Source organism: Eptatretus burgeri, chromosome 17, assembly GCF_056783735.1.
Source record: "Eptatretus burgeri isolate ZD-2024b chromosome 17, Ebu_testis_v1, whole genome shotgun sequence".
Taxonomy (NCBI): domain Eukaryota; kingdom Metazoa; phylum Chordata; class Myxini; order Myxiniformes; family Myxinidae; genus Eptatretus; species Eptatretus burgeri.
In genome coordinates, this window is record NC_140977.1 from 58,132,008 (window position 1) to 58,154,145 (window position 22,138).

General features: G+C 46.2%; 1 protein-coding gene across 6 annotated transcripts in view; it reads left to right on the forward strand.

Annotated features, from left to right (window-relative positions):
• LOC147010231 (voltage-gated potassium channel KCNC1-like) overlaps positions 1-22,138 on the forward strand; it is a 164,934-nt gene that overhangs the window by 26,173 nt on the left and 116,623 nt on the right. The window contains exon 1 of one of the 6 annotated variants that reach the window (XM_085862930.1): positions 2,800-2,969. The exons of 2 other annotated variants lie outside the window; for them this stretch is intronic. The gene's annotated coding sequence lies outside the window, so the exon portion shown is untranslated. Of the gene's footprint in view, positions 1-2,799; positions 2,970-3,485; positions 3,684-10,174; positions 10,290-10,815; positions 10,973-22,138 lie in introns of those variants that run through there. 3 more of the 6 variants (XM_085862934.1, XM_085862929.1, XM_085862932.1) reach the window with 3 other exon arrangements.

Consider the following 22,138-nt stretch of genomic DNA (forward strand, 5'->3'; position numbering starts at 1 on the left):
CGAATTTAAAAGAATACGCAAAGGAAATGAAGGAAGAAATAAAAAAAAACAACATGGATGAGAATATGCAAAAACTGCGGGGTGAGATGCAGCGCATCGAGCGGAATCTCCAGGCTGGGCAAAAGGCAGTGACGGCAGTTGCGAGGAGCGAAACGCGGGCAGTGGAGCTCATAATGGCGGCGCCACGTGCTGGAGCGAGCGAGCTGAGGGGGAGTGTGGACTGTGTCGGCCCCGCGGTGGAGGACAAAGTAATACGGGGGACGTGTAAGACGAGACTCGTGCAGGTGACAGAGAAACGTGCAGGTGACGTGCAGGTGACGTGCAGGTGACGGTGACACAGAGGGAAAAATTAAATGGGGTGATGGAGACGTGTACGGCAAGACACGTAGAGACGACGGAAATAATAAAAGGAATAACAGAGACACGGGAGGTAGAAACGGTAGAGGAGCGACTACACGATAAACACGACACAAAGGACGAACAGGCACACATGGAGGTAGTGAGGGACAATGGGGTTGAGCTTGAGGAATGTGTTGGGACCCGATGCAAGCAGCAGGATAGCCTCCTTCAGGAACGAAGGGAGGAAATGTGCCCCCTTGAGGCGGATCTCGACCAGGTGGGTCCGGTCGTGCCGAACGAGGTAGAGGGGACGAGTGCTGTTGACAGGTGCACACGAAGCTTGGGGGGTATGACTTGGAGACAGTTGTAGTTCTTTTGTCGTGCTTTTGTTGCTTGTATAATTGCAAACGTGTCTCATTATAATAAATGTCCTTGTGTGAATGTAAACATGCTCGTTGCGTCCATTCCCTCATTGACTGAACATTTTGTGTGTTGGGAGTTAGAAAGCCGTTCGTTTGCCGTAATAGGGGGACATTTGGACCGACGGTTCTCGGCGATTATGCCGCTCAGAATCGCGCACGGACACGCTCGCCTCAGCGGTTTGTTCCGTACGAGTTCCGTCGAGGGTGGAATACCCTGGTAGTTGGATCACGTGGGTATTTAGGTAAATTGAAGATTGGCAATCGACCCTACCCCACGTGATCTGTTGATTGGCGTATTTCGGTTCTTGTACAAGGACCCGTCGCTCGGAGTTATCTGGGCGGCGATCTATATTCCGGGCGATCGGTCGGGCCGACTCGACTTGCGGCTCCGTTCAGAGCGGTCGGTTGGCGGCTGACCCCCGGCCAGTAACAATACGTATACATTTACAAACGAACAAGCCGGTAGGCGACATGGGTGGTCGCTATAAAATTGCATACTAGTCATACAGTTTTTGACGAATCGGGCTGAAAATCTTTGACAAAGAGGTTGATTATTGTGCGTATAAAATCGCAGAAGCCAATTTTTGATTTTCGGGAAAAAATTTTTTTAGGATTTTTTCAAAAATTTCAGTCCCGCTGCTCGGCAACAGTGGCGTCCATAGCAACGGTGCTCAAAAGCATAGAACTAGATCCTGGTATGAACCTACCAGTGAAGTTTCATCAAAATCGGTTAACTCCTCTGGCCTCCAGAGCTGTCCATTACATACAAACAAACAGACAGACGGAAAACCTGAGAATAAGGGTAGTCTCGCGACCACCCAATTTCACTTACACACTAATACACTGATGCATTGATACACTTACACACTAATACACTGACACACTGATACACTCATACACTAATACACGTATACACTAACACACTAATACATTTATATGTGTACACATTGATATACCTACAACTTGCACAACTACGCACCTATGCATTTTCACAAATCCACCTGTACGCACTTACACACAAATTCACCAACACACCGACACATTTACATAGCCAAACACATGCACATTTATATACGTACACATGTATACACCTTCCACAGCTACACTGTTACAGACGTACACACGTATGCACCTACGCACTAACTTATACACACACTCACACACACACACACACACACACACACACACACACACACACACACACACACACACACACACACACACACACACATGAGATCCAGCCACATGCTAACACAATGATGTGATGTGCATGCATCAGAGTGCAATGTGTTGTTCAATGTTCGGTTCAGGTTTCGAAGGTATCTTCTAACAAAGATAGCGCACACACTGTTTGTCTGTTGACAGAATCGCACTTTATTTTTAAAACAAAGCTCCCTGGTCCATGAGCTAATTGATTAGAATGCCCACCGCTCCATGCAATTAAAATTATTGCCTCTTGGTCCATTTGTCCTCTGCTTGTATTGATTTTTGCATCACGCACTGAAAAAGAGGGGAATGTGACATAGAGGAGGTGAGAGAGGAGGGATGTGATCGACTCGAGGATAAGAAGGATGTTATAAAGGAAGGGATGGATAGAAGATGTCGCGCAGCCAATGAGAGGGGGGAGAGACGGAGATGATGATGATGATGATGATGATGATGTTATATAGAAGAGGAAATGGAGAAGATGCATGATGGGTATTGTAGAGGTTGATGGATCCAAGGGAGAATTGGGGTTATTTGTTCTACAGTAGATGATGTAATGGAGTGAGGATGTTATAAACGAGTGGTGTTGGAGTCATTAAACAATGTGGTTAGATCAGGGGATGTCAGTGCATGAAAGAGTGCCAACTGGGGAACTTTGGGTAGCTTATGGACCCTGAGGGAAGGCTGACGAGCAGGCAGGTAAGGAAGAGCCCATGAGGGGGGTATTGTGGGCCACAGCACAGTAACCCAATAATGTGGCATTGTTTCCATGGTAACTTAATAACCCATCTCCATAATGTTTAGCAAATAGCCAGAAGCAGGCAGTGAGGGTTTGGGAGGGGAGTGCACTTTGATGATGCCACTGGAGACTCGTCCAAAAATGTTTTGAGCTTTCGAGTTTAGTTAATGATCAGCTCGGTTTCATTTATTCAAGTTAGCTAGTGATCTCGACAGGCTACCGAGTAACCAGGATCACGACTTTCTGTACACTCGCTGTTTCCGGTACGTAATGTATGGCTAATCGATATGAAAGCCCAAGAGATGTTGGATAAAGCCATTGTGTGCGGTTTTACTGGTGTCTGTGTACATCAGGTCTGACACGTTTACGACCTCACTTTGCATTATCTCGGGGATTAGTGTGTTAACCAAGTTTGTGTACGTGTGTGTGTTTATGTGTGTGCGTGTACATATGTGTACATGTGTGTGTACGTGTGTGTATACAGTGTCTTTGTGTGTGTATGCGTATATATGTGTGTATGTGTGTATAGAGTGTGTCTGTGTGTGTACATGTGTGTGTACGTGTGTGTATGTGTGTATAGAGTGTGTCTGTGTGTGTATTTCTGTGTACATGTGTGTATGTGTATGCATGTATATGTATGTATTGAGTGTGTCTGTATGTGTGTGTGTGTGTGTATGCGTGTATATAGAGTGTGTCTGTGTCTGTGTGTGTGTGTGTGTGTGTGTGTGTGTGTGTGTGTGTGTGTGTGTGTGTGTGTGTCTGTGTACGTGTGTGTGCGTGTGTATCAAGTGTGTCTGTGTGTGCGTACACCAACCTGATTTCTTCCCTACCATGTGTTTGTTTTCTAGACGAATATGGTTCCGGTGATGTAGAATTCCCAACCCTGTTGATATTACTTGTGATGCATTCCCATCCACAAATGGAGCGTTAATCAATATTGTTCATAACACCTGCTTTTACCGAACATCATAACAAAGGTAAATGTCAAACAATACTCTCGATGAACACAGCACTATGACGACACGACGAGACGGCTGCACAAGGACAAACGGACCAAAGCACAAAAACAATGGGGACTGCACTACAACAAAACAATGGAGACTTCCTTACACCAATGGGGATTTCACTACACCACACCAATGGGGACTTCACCACACCTATGGGAACTACACCAACGGGGACTTCACCACACCAATGGGAACGACACCAATGGGGACTACACCACACCAATGGGAACGACACCAACGGGGACTACACCACACCAATGGGAACGACACCAACAGGGACTTCACCACACCAATGGGAACAACACCAACGGGGACTTCACCACACCAATGGGAACGACACCAACGGGGACTTCACCACACCAATGGGAACGACACCAACAGGGACTTCACCACACCAATGGGAACGACACCAACGGATCCTTCACAACACCAATGGGAACGACACCTACGGGGACTACACCACACCAATGGGAACGACACCAATGGGGACTACACCAACAGGGACTTCACCACACCAATGGGAACTACACCAACAGGGACTACACCACACTAATGGGAACTACACCAACGGGGACTACAACACACCAATGGAGACTTCCCTACACCAATGGGGATTTCACGACACCACACCAATGGGGACTTCACCACACCAATGGGGATTTCACTACACTACACCAATGGGGATTTCACGAAGCCTGGTGTTGGCTTAGTGGTTAGGGTGGTGGCTTGGGATCCCAGGGTCCTGAGTTCAAGCCCCGTTGGCTGCTGAATTAACACCAGGGGGTTGACTCAGCCTGTCATCCTTCCGAGGTCGGCGAAATGAGTGTCAGTGTACTGGTCCCGGTGTATGCCCCGGTTAGAATAGGTGTACCATATCCCTGTGTGTCGTAAGAGGCGACCAGGGTTGGCGTCAGGAAGGGCATCCGGCCATAAAACATTGCCTCAAGAAAAAGCCAAACCCCTGCACAGCAGGTAAAAATGGCTGTAAAAACGGTCATTTATTAATTATTAATGTGGATTTTACTACACCACACCAATGGGGATTTCACTACACCACACCAATGGGGATTTCACTACACTAATGGGGATTTTACTACACCACACCAATGGGGATTTCACTACATCAACGGGGATTTCACTACACCACACCAATGGGGACTACACCAATGGGGATTTCACTCCACCAATGGGGACTACACCAATGGGGATTTCACCACACCAATGGGGACTACACCAATGGGGATTTCACCACACCAACAGGGATTTCACTACACCACTCCAATGGGGACTACACCAATGGGGATTTCACTAGACCAATGGGAACGACACCAACAGGGACTACACCACACCAATGGGAACTACACCAACAGGGACTTCACCACACCAATGGGAACTTCACCAACGGGGACTTCACCACACCAATGGGAACTACACCAACAGGGACTACACCACACTAATGGGAACTACACCAACGGGGACTACAACACACCAATGGAGACTTCCCTACACCAATGGGGATTTCACTACACCACACCAATGGGGACTTCACCACACCAATGGGAACTACACCAACGGGGACTTCACCACACCAATGGGGACTTCCCTACACCACACCAATGGGGATTTCACCACACCAAACCAATGGGGACTTCACCACACCAATGGGAACTACACCAACAGGGACTACACCACACCAATGGAGACTTCCCTACACGAATAGGGATTTCACTACACCACACCAATGGGAACTACACCAATGGGGACTACACCACACCAATGGGGACTACACCACACCAATGGGAACTACACCAACGGGGAATCCACCACACCAATGAGAACTACACCAACGGGGATTTCACGACACCACACAAATGGGGATTCCACTACACCAACGGGGATTTCACTACACCAACGGGGATTTCACTACACCAACGGGGATTTCACTACACCACACCAATGGGGATTTCACTACACCAATGTGGATTTCACTACACCAATGTGGATTTCACTACACCACACCAATGGGGATTTCGCTACACCAACGGGGATTTCACTACACCACACCAATGGGGATTTCACTACACCAATGTGGATTTCACTACACCACACCAACGGGGATTTCACTACACCAACGGGGATTTCACTACACCACACCAATGGGGATTTCACTACACCAATGTGGATTTCACTACACCACACCAACGGGGATTTCACTACACCACACCAATTGGGATTTCACTACACCAATGTGGATTTCACTACACCATACCAACGGGGATTTCACTACACCAACGGGGATTTCACTACACCACACCAACGGGGATTTCACTACACCAACGGGGATTTCACTACACCAACGGGGATTTCACTACACCACATCAATGGGGATTTCACTACACCACATCAATGGGGATTTCACTACACCAATGTGGATTTCACTACACCACACCAATGGGGATTTCGCTACACCAATGTGGATTTCACTACACCACACCAATGGGGATTTCACTACACCACACCAATGGGGATTTCGCTACACCAACGGGGATTTCACTACACCACACCAATGGGGATTTCACTACACCAATGTGGATTTCACTACACCACACCAACGGGGATTTCACTACACCAACGGGGATTTCACTACACCACACCAATGGGGATTTCACTACACCAACGGGGATTTCACTACACCACACCAATGGGGATTTCACTACACCACACCAACGGGGATTTCACTACACCAACGGGGATTTCACTACACCACACCAATGGGGATTTCACTACACCAATGGGGATTTCACTACACCACACCAATGGGGATTTCGCTACACCAACGGGGATTTCACTACACCACACCAATGGGGATTTCGCCACACCAATGTGGATTTCACTACACCACACCAATGGGGATTTCACTACACCACACCAATGGGGATTTCGCCACACCAATGTGGATTTCACTACACCACACCAATGGGGATTTCACTACACCACACCAATGTGGATTTCTCGACACCAACGGGGATTTCACTACACCACACCAATGGGGACTCCACCAATGGGAATTTCACTACACCAATGGGGATTTCACCACACCAACGGGGATTTCACTACACCACACCAATGGGGACTACACCAATGGGGATTTCACTACACCAATGGGGACTACACCAATGGGGACTACACCACACCAATGGGAACTACACCACCAGGGACTTCACCACACCAATGGGAACTACACCAACAGGGACTTCACCACACCAATGGGGACTTCACCACACCAAAGGGGACTATAACACACTAATGGGGACTTCACAAACCCAATGGGGACTTCACAAACCCAATCGGGAATACACCAATGGGGACTTCACTACACCAATGGGGACTACACCATACCAATGGGAACTCCACCAATGGGGACTTCACCACACCAATAGGGACTATATCACACTAATGGGGACTTCACAAACCCAATGGTGACTTTACTACACCAATGGGGACTTCACTACACCAATCGGGACCACACCTATGGGGACTTCACTATACCAATAGGGACTACACCAACGGGGACTTCACCACACCAATGGGGACTTCACCACACCAAAGGGGACTATAACACGCCAATGGGGACCTCACTGTACCAATAGGGACTACACCAATGGGGACTTCACCACACCAATGGGGACTTCACCACACCAAAGGGGACTATAACACGCCAATGGGGACTTCACTACACCAATAGGGACTACACCAATGGGGACTTCACTGTACCAATAGGGACTACACCAATGGGGACTTCACTACACCAATAGGGACTATACTAATGGGGACGACATCAATGGGTACTACACCAATGGGGACTTCACTACACCAATAGGGACTACACCAATGGGGGCGACATCAATGGAGACAACATCAATGGGGACTTCACTTTACCAATAGGGACTACACTAATGGGGACTTCACTACACCAATCGGGACCACACCAATGGGGACTTCACTACACCAATTGCGACGACACCAATGGGGACTTCACTATACCAATAGGGATGACACCAATCGGGACTTCACTCCACCAATAGGAACTATACCAATGGGGACGACATCAATGGGTACGACACCAATGGGGACTTCATTACACCAATACAGTCTTCACTACACCGATAGGGACTACACCAATGGGGACTTCACTATACCAATAGGGACTACACCAATGGGGACTTCACTATACCAATGGGGACTACACCAATGGCGACAACACTTCAGTAATGGTGACTACACCACACCAATGGTGACTACGCCACACCAATAGGGACTATACCAATGGGGCCGACATCAATGGGTACTACACCAATGGGGACTTCACTTTACCAATAGTGACTACACCAATGGGGACTTCACTACACCAATCGGGACCACACCAATGGGGACTTCACTAAACCAATTGCGACGACACCAATGGGGACTTCACTACACCAATCGGGACTACATCAATTGGGACAACACCAATGGGGACTTCACTATACCAATAGGGACTACACCAATGGGGACTTCACTATACCAATAGGGACTACACCAATGGGGACTTCACTGTACCAATGGGGACTGCACCAATGGCGACAACACTTCAGTAATGGGGACTACACCACACCAATGGTGACTACGCCACACCAATGGGGACTACACCAATGGGGATTTCACTACACCAATAGGGACTATACCAATGGGGCCGACATCAATGGGTACTACACCAATGGGGACTTCACTGCACCAATAGGGACTACACCAATTTGGACGACATCAATGGGGATGACATCAATGGGGACTTCACCATACCAATAGGGACTACACCAATGGGGACTTCACTATACCAATAGGGACTACACCAATGGGGACTTCACTACACCAATCAGGACGACACCAATGGAGACTTCACTATACCAATAGGTACTACACAAATGGGGACGACACCAATAGGGACTTCACTCCATCAATAGGAACTATACCAATGGGGACGGCATCAATGGGTACTACACCAATGGGGACCTCACTAAACCAATAGGGACTTTACTTCACCAATAGGGACTTCACCAATAGGAACTTCACCAATAGGGACTACACCAATGGGGACGACATAAATGGGTACTACACCAATGGGTACTTCACTACACCAATGGGGACTACACCAATGGGGACTACACCAATGGAGCCAACACTTCAGCAATGGTGACTACACTACACCTATGGTGACTACACCACACCAATGGTGACTACACCACACCAATGGTGACTACACCACACCAATAGGGATGACACCAATGGGGACTTCACCATACCAATGGTGACTACACTATACCAATGGTGACTACACCACACCAATGGAGACTACACCACACTAATGGGGACTACACCAATGGAGACTACACCACACTAATGGGGACTATACTTCATCAATGGTAATAACTCAGGTGGAGGTTTTTCAGTGGAGTGATTCCACCGTGAGGGTTAATGAAAGCAGTGACATGGGGTTGCTTTTGAAGGTAGCTTTATGATGCTGGATACCTAGTGTTTGGGTGTAGGGAGAGGGGTGATCAGGTTTTGAGAATGGGGTACTGTATCGGTTTTATTTTTGTTTCGTGTGTGGGGACGGGGGAGGGTGGAGGGGAGTTGAATTGAGTTGAATGTTGGGTGTGGGTTGAGTAGTGTTCTCTTGAAAGGTGAGATGTGCAAAGACAATGGTAAAATATACAGTATTTGTTTGTGCCCTAAGGGTATAAGTTATGGTTTATGTTGAGATAAAGTGATAGGTCATGTTTGGAAAGTAAGTACATTTGAGAAATACGTTTTTAAAAGGGCATGGGGATGAGGAGGTGGGGGTTATTTGAGAGAAGTGTTTGAAAGTTTGTAAAACGGTTCATAATGTATGGTTTTGGGGTGGGGCGAGGGGTTGGGAGAGGGGGGGGTGTTAATTAATTGGATGAAATAATTCCAATAAGCTGAAACGGGTCCAATTGGACAAATGGTGTAAATTCTGGGCGATGGTTTAAAGTTGATATACATGTTTGGAGTAAATGTTTTATTATATGTTGGAGTAAATAGTTGAAGTGGAAGGTGTTTGTTCATGGTTCGATTTGTTTTATTGTCATAAAAGGAGGCTCAGTTTCAAACAGTGGTATCCATGTTTATTTCAAGCACTTACACGGCGAACATGGTGCATTGAAGTAACACAGAGGGAGGGAGTAAAAACAGATGATTAAAGGGTACACGGAGGAGGGACGGTGGTTACAGGGGTGGGTGTGCGGATGTACCCATGCAGGTGAAACGTGAAGGGGAGGGGGGTGGTAGGGTAGGGGTGAGGGAGGAGGGGATATGCGAGAAAGATGTGAGGCGGAGGCAATGTGAGTGAGGGAGGGGTAGTGTGAGGGGGGGAGTGTGAGGGGGGGGACAGTATGAGGCAGGGGGGAGTGTGAGGCAGGGGAGAGGTGCAGTGCGTGCTGCTGATGGCAAGAGGCAGTGAGAGTGAGTGCGCAGCAGGAACGCAGCACACGAGGACGGAGCGCCGCAGTATTGTAGGTATGAAGTGCACGTCTCAACGTCCGTTTGTCTGACTCTTGGTGTCTCTTCTAGTTGGTCGCAAAGGCTGTCTGTCTATGTATTTATTTTACATCTGTGTCCACAACCTCTCTCTCTCTCTCTCTCTCTCTCTCTCTCTCTCTCTCTCTCTCTCTCTCTCTCTCTGGCACCATATACTCTGTCTCGCTCTCCCTTATCACCTCCCCACCCCCCCCCCTCCTCGATGTCGTGCCTTGCTCTATGTGAAAATCTAATTTCATTATTTATATCTGGATCCGTTTATTCATTTCTTTGCTCATCCATCCCTGCCCTTTTATATTTTTCATTCTCACCATTTGTCTATAATTGTCTCAATGCTCGTCATGGTTCCACATTATTAATTGCTGGGAATGAAAGAGGGAGCAATGGAAGAGTAGGGGTTGGAATATGGGATGGATGGGGGAGGATTGCGCACTCGGCAACGGGTGCATGGTGTGGGGGCGGACTGAGAGGGGAATTGAAAGAGTGGGTTTAAATGGGAGGGGGAGATCGGAAATGGAGATTGGTCTTGTGGGAGAAATGGTAGAAGGAGGATGGCTGGATTGAGATTGGAAATAAGGATGAAGAGAGACGAGAGACCTAGGAAGCAGGTTCAATTAGAGATGAATTCCAATGAGCGGCTGGGGCTGGACGAGGTGGTAAAGGTGAGAAAGGAAGACATAAAGCCCTGGGGAGCAGATCGGGGGACACGGACACGGACACGGACACGGACGTGGATGGAGAAGGAGAAGGAATGCACAGAATCAGATGTGATGGTTATTTGGGAAGAGGCTTTAAGAGACATTTTAGGGATGTAAAAGGATTTCAGCGGTGTGTTGAGGTTCTGGGATGTTAGAGGACACGTGGGAAGGCTTGTGGAATGCAGGTGGGACCCCAGTAATATCGAGGTGTTTGGCCTAGCTCGTACATAAGAAATCTTCTCATTTCCCAATTTGGAGGTAAGGTCACGTGACATTTTCATCCTCCACCCACGTTGTGGTTTTTTTCTTCTTCTTCCCCACACATCGACCTGTGCACGATCTCCATCCTGGTGCGTATCCAAGCAGGTACTCGCCTGTATCGCTGACAACCAGTACCGTGCACCTTTTTCGATCCAATGCTCATGAGTAAACTGATCTGATCCTGAATTACCGAGACACTGCATTGTGCCTGTTGGAGACACATGGAGACTGCAGGTTTCGGGGAATGTGAAGACATTGACACGGGTACATCCTCCAAACACCGGGTCTCGGGAGCATTCACTGGGTGGCTTTGAACCCCGCACGCTGCAGCTGAAGGAGGTGTGAGAGTGAGGACTCCAATCTAAATTCGCTTCACGTGTGCTCATCCTCAAATCATATCCATATTACAACCTCCTGGAGTACTCGGCCTCAAGCTGCTTGTTCTTGTGTATATTTGAATGTTTACTTTTTGTAATCCCATTATACTTACATGATGGGAGTGAGTAGGTGAGCTGTACCCTGGTCTTACTTTTGTTTGATTTTTTTTTAATGATATTTTAACATTTGTTTTGAGGATTTAAAGGTGTTGGTAGGGAGTTGGGGGGGGGGGAGGAGTTTAGTATAGATATAAGTACAGTACATGTAACTCTGTTCTGGGGAGTCCTTCCTGTCTATGTATGCACATTTTGGGAGGATCTTACTTTCTGCTGCTGAAAGTGCATTTCCATGACCATGGATGGTGACCTCAGACCATGGACACCGGACGGGGACCTTATAACACATTCTAATTGCCCAGTAAGACCACCAGCCGTATTGGAGCATGCTGGAATCACTACCATCCACCTTACGTGGATTACGAAGGTTCGATGACACACACCTGAACAGGTACAGTAACGGTACGAGGCTGGCATGGTGAGACAGACCAATGGTAAACGATTCACGGATGTCCATCGGTCATGTCTCGTTCTCATCAGGGTTGTGTGATATATCTACTGCGGGCCATAACCAGTGATCTAGTGTGCTATACGTTGGTCTATTATTTTATTTCAGTCTTTTTGGGACGACGATGTAAGCCTTTTCAAAGATACTCATAACCATCAACCCGTTTCCTTGTATGTACATTTTGGTTTTGGAATGTATGCCATTCCACGCCAATGCTGTGACGTTGCTTCACCAATGATGTCATCATCATAATTCTTGGTGTGTGTGTGTTCTGTAGTAATTGTGATGTTTGGCTCAATAACGCTAAAGCATGTCTTCCTACCTGACTGTTTATATGCTGATACATTGATATCTCCGTTCATCTTTGCCCACGTCGTTCCACTCGTTGTTTCTTTCCTTGTCTCATATCAGTCTGTCTTGCTCTTTGCTTTTTGCCTCAACGACTGCCTTTGTGTTTCTCACTCTGGAGTTCTTTCTCAATTCGATGCATTTATACTTCTCAACAAAATGATCGGTGTTTTGACATCCTTCAGTAGTGAATTGTTTCCACCCTTGAAATCTGTATCAAGTTTGACGAACAAGTTTATCTGGATGATGAGGACATCAAGTCCAATTTGTCCACATCTGGTGATGTTGTAAACTTTGGTACGGGGTCACCCCGTGAACGGTTTAATGACGTTGAAGACATAAGGAATGGATGGATGAGATGCTCAATGAATCTTATGGATGGATGACAGTCAATGGAACGATGGGTTCTATTGATAGATGACATTGATGGATGAGATCGTCAATATGGATGGACAAGATGGACGATGGTTGCATGAGGTGGCCAATTAATTAAATTGTTGGATGACATGGTCAATACATTATATGGATGGATGAGATGGCCAATGGATTACTTGGATTGATGAGAGGGGTAGATGAGATGTACAATGGATTATATAGATGAATGTGATGTAATGGATGGATGCCATGTGCAGTGGATTAGATGGATGGATGAAATTGCCAGTGGATTATATGGATGGATGAAATGGATGATGGATTATATGGCTGAATGAAATGGATGGATTATATATGATGGATTATATGGATGTATGAGATGGCCAATGGATTATGTGGATGGTGAGATGGTTGGATGAGATGGATTATATGGATGAGATTGCCAATGGATTATTTGGATGAATGGCAGTGGATTAGATGGATGGATGAAATTGTCGGTGGATTATATGGATGGAGGAAATGGCCAATGGATTGTGTGGATGGATTATATGGATGGATTTAATTGCTCGTGGATTATATGGATGGATGAGATGGCCAATGGATTACATGGATGGATGAGATGGCCAATGGATTTTATGGATGACTAGCGTGGACCAGCTCACTATGCTTGCCTCTCGACACGTCATCGTAGAGATTGATGTCATACATTTGCTGTGTTGGCATGATTTACACCAATCACAATACAAACATTTATTTTCCACAAATGTAATTGTAATATTGTTGATATATTTATTTGAAATTTATTTGTGATATAAGAAGGTCCAAGTGGTCTAAATCGTCAAAGGTCTAATCTGTTTGAAGGATGTAAGTGGTCTAAATGGTTTTCTAAAGGGTCTTCAGGCTCTTTTGGGTCTTCTGGGACTTTTGGGTCTTTAGGATCTTTGGAGTCTTTTGGGTCTTCACGGATTTTTGGGTCTTCAGTGTCCTTTGGGTATTTAAGGGTCTTAAATACCCAAAAGACACCGAAGCTTCGACATTTGTCTTCAGGCAGCTTTGACATTTGTCTTCTGGGTCTTTTGGGAGTTTAGGGTCTTTGGTGTCTTAAGGGTCTTCAAGGTCTTCGGTGTGTCTTGGGTCTCCATGGTCTTTTGGGTCCTCGGGAACTTTTGGTCCTCAGGGTCTTTTGGGTCCTCAGGGACTTTTGGGTCTTCAGGGTCTTTTGGGTACTCGGGGACTTTTGGGTCTTTTTGAGTCTGGCGACTTTTGGGTCTTAAGGGTTTTAAGGGTCTTGTGGAATTCACGTTCAAACAGGATGTGATTAATGGGCATATAGTCTTCATGGACGGCTTCACGGATTCACCGCCTCACCGTGCTTTTCGTTTTTATATATTGTATATTATCGAAGAGATGGATGGATGAGATGGACTATGGCTTATATGGACGGAGGAGATGGACAATGGCTTATTTATATGGATTACATGGACGATACTTTATGTGGACAGATGAGGTGGATGTTGGTTTATATAGTTGCATGAGATGGATGATGAATTATATGTATGGATGTACGAGATGGATGATTCATTGTATGGATAGATGAGATGGATGATGGTTTGTATGGATGAGATGGACAATGGCTTATCTGAATGGATGACATGGACGATACTTTATGTGGACAGATGAGGTGGATGTTGGTTTATATCGATGCATGAGATGGACGATGCATTTATATGGATGTACGAGATGGATGATTCATTGCATGGATAGATGAGATGGATGATGAATTATATGGATATACGAGACGGATGATGGTTTGTATTGATGAGATGGATGATGGTTTATATAGATGAGATGGATGATGGTTTCTATTGATGGATGAGATGGATGATGGTTTATATCGATGAGATGGGTGTTGGTTTGTATAGATGAGATGGATGATGGTTCGTATAGATGAGATGGATGATGGTTCGTATAGATGAGATGGATGATGGTTTATATAGATGAGATGGACGATGGTTTATATAGATGAGATGGATGATGGTTCGTATAGATGAGATGGATGATGGTTTATATAGATGAGATGGACGATGGTTTATATAGATGAGATGGATGATTGTTTATAAAGATGAGATGGATGATGGTTTATAAAGATGAGATGGATGATGGTTTATATAGATGAGATGGATGATGGTTTATATAGATGAGATGGATGATGGTTTATATAGATGAGATGGATGATGGTTTATAAAGATGAGATGGATGATGGTTTATATAGATGAGATGGATGATAGTTTATATAGATGAGATGAATGATGGTTTATAGAGATGAGATGGATGATGGTTCATATGGATGGATGATGGTTTATATAGATGAGATGGATGATGGTTTATAGAGATGAGATGGATGATGGTTCATATGGATGGATGATGGTTTATATAGATGAGATGAGTAGATGATAAATTGGGCTTCTGGGACGCCCATTCAAATGAATGGGGCAAAAGGGAAAAACTTTCTGACTCAAGCCCCAAAAGCTCAAAATAGGAGACTGATTTTCTCCCCACCTATCCCCTTCCCTCCCATCCAAGCAAATGTAAAATTGAGACTATGAAAGATTGAGACTTATTGATTAAAGCACATCTTCTCTTTCATATTTTCATTCCACTCAAAGAGCGAACCAACGAATATTTGTCCATGTTCTACTTTAGGGAATAACGTAATTTTCCTGTCACATTCATTTCCTTCGAGTATATTCACAAAGAATAACTTGGAACTTGGTTCTTGGTATAAGTGTCTTTGTTGAACAGAAATGAAATGATAAACTTCTCTTAATGCTCTTATTTGACCACCTCTTGAACCACATATCATTTTAAGATTGTAGTAAATTGTTTTTCCATTGTTCAATTGATAACCATCAAAGTTTTCAGTCCATTCAAGTATATTAATTTTTTTCTTTACATCCTCCAACTTATTTGTAATTAAATTTATCCGCTTATTTGTTGTATCTACATTTAACCCGGTTATTTCTTCAATAAGACTTTTTTGATATATCTCACATTCTTTAAGTTTCCCATTTAAATACCAAGGCTGATTACAACTCCACTCTTTGGTTTGGTTATTGCTTGGTTCTATCATTTATAAATCAGCAAAAAGACAGCGGTAGCCTGTTAAAATTCCCAACCCAATATCTTAACACAAACTCATAACCACAAGGGAGACTATTGATTCCATTCTCTGAAATATTTCTTTTATCATCAAAAGCTCCTAATGCTTTCTTATTTGTCTCTTCTGTATATAATTGATGTTTCTAACTTCTTATTGTATTCATTTTTCTGTACTCTTCCTTCTTTTAGGTTAAACAGTTGTAATAATGTTTAAAGTTTATTGTTTCCTTGATTATATTTTTCTTTATTCCCTTTAGCTTCTTATCACACCTTTCAATGTTATTATTATTGTTGCGGGCATTGTCCGGTGGCGAGAACAACCACTAAGTGGGTGAAGTTACGTCGTCTCCCACCAGACTCCCGGAATTGTAGGCCGTCGCTCACGGATAATTCCATGACGCGGCGGGTCGCTTAACCGACCATGGATGCCAATACCTCAACTGTGTAGCGTAGGGTCTTCCTGCCAGGTGTAAATCAGTTTACCTAATTAACCACGTGGTTTCGACTACCGGGGAACCACACCCTCGGTATGCCTTGCCTGAACCGGATCACTGTACCAACTACCAACTCCAGATCGGATGCAGCCAGGCGGAACTGCCAAGGACGTACCGGCTAGAATGAACAGATTATCGGGGATAAAGACCCGGCTAAACTTAGATCCGAACCATGCTGGACCAATGAAGGCAAAGACAAAAACGAACTGGGAACATTTCTGCAATAATTTATTTACACTAAGGTGAGGAAAGTCATATGGCACAGGAACGAGTTTATTGGTGTGTTATACAGGGGAAAGAAGAGAGAGATGTCGTGCGATAATTTTTACAACAACTTGTAAAAGCGGACACAGTGCAGACTTACACGAGATTAATACAAGCAACAATTACAATAATCAAAAATCTTATACAATTTACTTAAAGGACAGGCGCCACACACTCAGACACACACTCAGACAAAGTAAACCCCATTAAAAGAAAAGGGGACCTTTCGCATTTCGGAAGGGGGGGGGGGGTTGAGGTCGCAGTTCTCGGTACCTGAGAGCCTCGGGGAAGGGATGCTCCGTGGTGCGGCACCTGACAAAGGTTGAGTTGGTCAGCCACAACCGTACGTGTGGAATTCGTGTCCGTGAAGGAGCTTGAGTGGAGAGCACGGGCCGCCGAGGCGAGACGTGGGTAGACACTGCAACAACGCCAACGAACCCACCAAACTCTCCGACCACCAAAGAAACAATGACCTTCCTTCTTTCTTTCTCAAGACCCTTCCACCAACTCAACCACCTCCACAAAGCGAACCCTCAAATCCAACTACGAGCTCCACAAACTCCAAGCACTCAACCCTCCTCTGAGGATCGCTTCGTACTTTATAGATCCCCCTGGGCGGGGAGGGGCCTTGGCGAAGCCGACGTCGTCGTCCGTCCCGATTGGACAGGGCCTTCGTGGGGTCCACGCCTTCTGGGCGGGGTTTTGGCCAGGCCGACAAGCCCGCCCACTCCACGCATGTGAGGACCCGCCAAGAAGGAACTACTGCAAGATTTTGTCTCTAAAAACGAGTCGCTGGTTAGGCGAGTAGGCGATGAAGCGCTTGTCCAGCCCAAACAAGAGTAGCATGCGAGAGGAAGGTACTGCGGCTCCAACAAAAGGGGAAATAAAACAAAAGGGGAGAAATTATTTATAATCCTAACTAAAAGCCCATCGCAACGCACCCGTGTCTTCCCACTACACACAAGGGAGGGATCTATCTGCACATATACGAATGGCATAACTAACTTCGGGACAACTGTATGTTTGCATACATATGGTTCCTGGAACCGTAACACTACCCCCCTCCCTTTTGCTAGACTCGACCCGAGTCATTTACATCCGTGTGGCATGCAGGTGTAGGTTTCCCCTCGTACATTTTACCTACGGATCCCAGAGTGCGACATTTTGAATACATGTCCCAAAAATAAATAACCTAGTGCGTTGCGTAATTAAACTAACAGACTCATTCAGACAACTTGACTACATTGCCGGTGCTAAACAAACAACAGGTGGGTTAGGACTATACACATTTCTAATATTTACACTACCCATGGCCCAGGACCTGTGACTTGAGGAAAGAACAATAATAAAGTCAACATTCAGGGATGAGTGCAACAGCAGGCAACCGATGATCAGGCGTCTTCAGGTCCTTCGTCCTTCGTTTGTTGTTGTTGTTTGTTATTCATTTATTTATTTATTTTTTGGCTGCTGGAGGCAACTCACCCTAACACGGCAGGCCACACGCCGTTTCACAGGCCATTTGAACTGGCCTTTATGCAACAAGATCTCTGGGCTGCCCAATGCAGTCCCCGGTCCATTTGAACTGGCATTTATACAACAAGGAGATATCCGGGCTGCCCAATACAGTCCCCGGTAAAGCGGCTACCTGCGGGGCAGTCCTTGCAACCACTTCCACAGAGATGGTCCTAGCGCACATGGTAAAGGTGGTGATATGGCAATGCAAATAAAGGCATGGGGAGGTATGGCAACTGGAGTCAAGGAAAAGGCATGACAAATGCAGACCAGGTAAGGTGCGATGCAAGAGGTCGGCACATGAAGCTGGCCGGCCTCAGTGTGGTCTCCTGAGGTTGTGGAGGGAGTGTGGTGGCCTTGGCCGGTCCGAAGACTGGCTTGGACCGATCCTACGGTCTCCCCCCAACCTATCGCCTATGCCTTTCCTTGTCCATACCCACCCCCATTAGCTTGTAACAAAAAAACCAACCAAATTTAGACTTTTTATTTTATTTTATTTTTAACCTCTGCCATCTTCGAAGATGGATGGAGGTTACTGTTTTCACCCCTTCCTGTTTGTTTGTTTGTTTGTTTGTTTGTGTGTTTGTTTGTGTTTGTGTGTTTGTTTGTTTGTTTGTTTGTGAACAGTTTTACGGAAAAAACTCCTCGACGGATTTCGATAAAACTTGGTGGGGGGGGGGTTAGGTATGGTCCAAGGATCATGCCATTAAATTTTGGACCTGGTTGTTGGAGAATTTTTTTTTTTGCATTTCTACATGTGTTAAGTGGTTTCCAACTCCCCCCCACCCCCCAAAAAAAAATGTTAGAGAATTTTTTTTTTTTTTGCATTTCTACATGTTTTAAGTGATTTCCAACCCCCCCCAAAAAAATGTTACTCCCCAAAAAAGAAATTATTTTTGCATTTCTACATGTTTTAAGTGATTTCCAACCCCTCCCCCCCAAAAAAAAATTGTTCGAGAAAAAAAACATTTTTGCAACTTTTTTTTCAACAAAATTTCGATTTCTTTTTTTTTGCATTTCTACATGTTTTAAGTGATTTCCAACCCCCCCCCCCAAAAAAAAAATGTTGGAGAAAAGAACTATAACTGTCAGCACTGTTGACATCATATTTAATGAATAAGATATAAGGTTCACTTGAGTGACCCAGCAGTATTGGCGGCGGAGGTTTTGCACTCTCCCGAGTGCTCCCCCTCTAGTTTATTTATAATTTTATAATTACATGTGTCCCTAACCCCCTTATCGTCTTTGTTCGGCTAACCTGTCTACTCCCAATCCCTAAGATCTCTTTGGAAAGGATTAAGGAAGAGACAAGTGAATCTGTCCCGAGGCCCAATGCAGCCTCAAAATAGCTCCCACTGGTTTAAAAATTTTCAAGGTGAGTCCAGCGGCCCACGAACAGCGAAGGGATGGATGGTGCGAAGGGGTACACATTTCCTCTCTATCCTAGCATTTATTAAACGTTAATCTATCCCCGGGGCTTTTAAACACGCCTGTCTCATTAAACTATTGGTTCTAGCAACCACGATTCCCGTCGCCTGTGTTGGTGTCCGTTATTAATTTGGGCCTGGCCCGCAAATTTTCTCTCGTGCTCTTGCACGATTTCGTGGCTGGGCAGCGTGGCTCCACTGGCAGGTATACCCATCTGCCGAACTCGATCTTCGGCACCCCCGGGTCGCTGAGGCTGTCTCCGAGCCTACCTACTCCTTATGAACGTGGGGGATGCCCTTCCTGGCATCTTCCCCGTCGATGCCCATGTGGCATTTTGGTGCTCCGGGTCCCGTTTCCGTGGGCTACCCGTGCCCATTACACTAACTCGGTTGCTTGGACCCATGGCCTACTCTGGCCAACCACTTCGGTGCCCGGCGTTCCCTCTACTCAGTACGCATATTTCATCAGCCACACTCCCAGCCGGTCAATGGTCTCCTGCACCCTACAAAAAGGTTTTGTGCTTTCGTTCAACACCAACAACAAAACGACATCCTTTAGGTTAATTTAACCCGCTAACTGTTATTACGCTAACCCCGGGTTCCCTTGGGTGGGATTCACTCCTCCCCCCCAATCATTCTTTCGCACCATGCATTCCACTTTCACTCCATTCACACTTGGGCTCGCTGACCCACATTCACTCATCATGGTTTTTTTTCAATTTACTCCACACTAATGCTCTATGAGCTACGTTCCCCCTAACTATGTCGTGCTCCCCGTCATCCCTTATTCTAATGCACTTTCTATTTAACTCTATCGCTAAGTTACGTCCCCACTACACGTTCCATGTCTGTCCATGTCTCCAATCCATTTCTAAATTCTAACCTAAATTCCCCTAACTGATGTTACCGGGCCCCACGGAGGATTGCTCATGTCCCCATGAGGCTAGTCTATCTAACGCTAAACCCTTCCGCTAACTAATGTTCCTTTGCCCCCCACTGAGAACGCTCGCCACATTCCGGTCGGGGATTGTCCACTCGTGGCAAGGCTCTATGCATCTCCACGGGAGCGGTTGTTCTAGCTCCGGCTCCCTCGGTCTGATCCATCCATGAGGGCGTAAGGTCACCCTTATCGGGTCTGAGGCGGTCCGCATGAACGATACGGGGAAAGGCCCGTGGCCCCATTTTAATTTTGATGACCACGTCAATAATTTGTCAGGACGACCCCCGGGCCCTGCCAGGGCGAGGTGAGTTTCGGGCATTTGCCCTTCCTCCTCCGGGGGTTGAAAAACCAAATCTTCATCCCTGAGGAGTACTCACTCGCCTGGCTCCGCTGGTCGTACCTGTGCTTCATTTTCACACCCGCCTGTTGGAGTTGGCGGCGGGTGAAGGCATGGACTCATTCCATGCCTTCCTCCAACTGACATGCGTAGCCCTTCCCTGGGGGTCCATCGGGACGCTCAGGCGTCGGCCCGCACAGCAAATCGATGGGGGCTCGCAGCTCCCATCCATACATGAGCAGCGTTGGGCTGCAAGCGGTGGCTCCATGCTGACTCGTTCGGTAGGCCATTAATAAATACGGGAGATGTTCGTCCCAGTCATCCTGACGGGAGGTGGTGAAGAGTGCCAATTGTTGAATTAGGGTTCTGTTGAACCTTTCCACCATCCCATCAGATTGTGGCCTTAAGGGCGTTGTCCGGGTTTTTCGAATTGACAGGAGACTGCACACTTCTTTGAGCAATTCGCTTTCAAAATTTCGCCCCTGATTGGTGTGCAGCTCCTCCGGAATCTCGTGCCGACATACAAAACCTTCTAAGAAGGCCTGCGCCACAACCCCGGCTTCTTGGTTGGGAAGGGCATAGGCCTCCGGCCATTTAGTGAAGTAGTCCATAATTACGAGGATGTATCGGTTACCTTGGCAAGTGGGGGGCAGTGGTCCCAAAATGTCCATGGCCACTCGCTCAAGAGGGGCCCCAATCTGATGTAGTTGAAGCGGGGCCCTCATCCTCCGTGCCGGTCCCTTTTTGGCAGTACAGGCTTCACATGATCGACACCAGTTCTGGATATCGCGCCCCATATTGACCCAATAAAACCACCGACAGACCCGAGATGTTGTTTTAGTCTTGCCCAAATGGCCGCCGGGGTGGGTACCGTGCACCTGGTCCAAAATTTTGGTCTTAAATTTGTCAGGTACTATCACTAGCCATGAAGTTCTTTCCAAGGGGATCTCCACCCATTTACGGTACAAGATGTTATCTCTCATTGCCAAAGCTTTCCATTGAGCCCAGTATGCCTTTGTTCGCACTCCGAATGGGGTGACCTCCTCCCCGTTGGGTCTCTTATTTACCCGGACC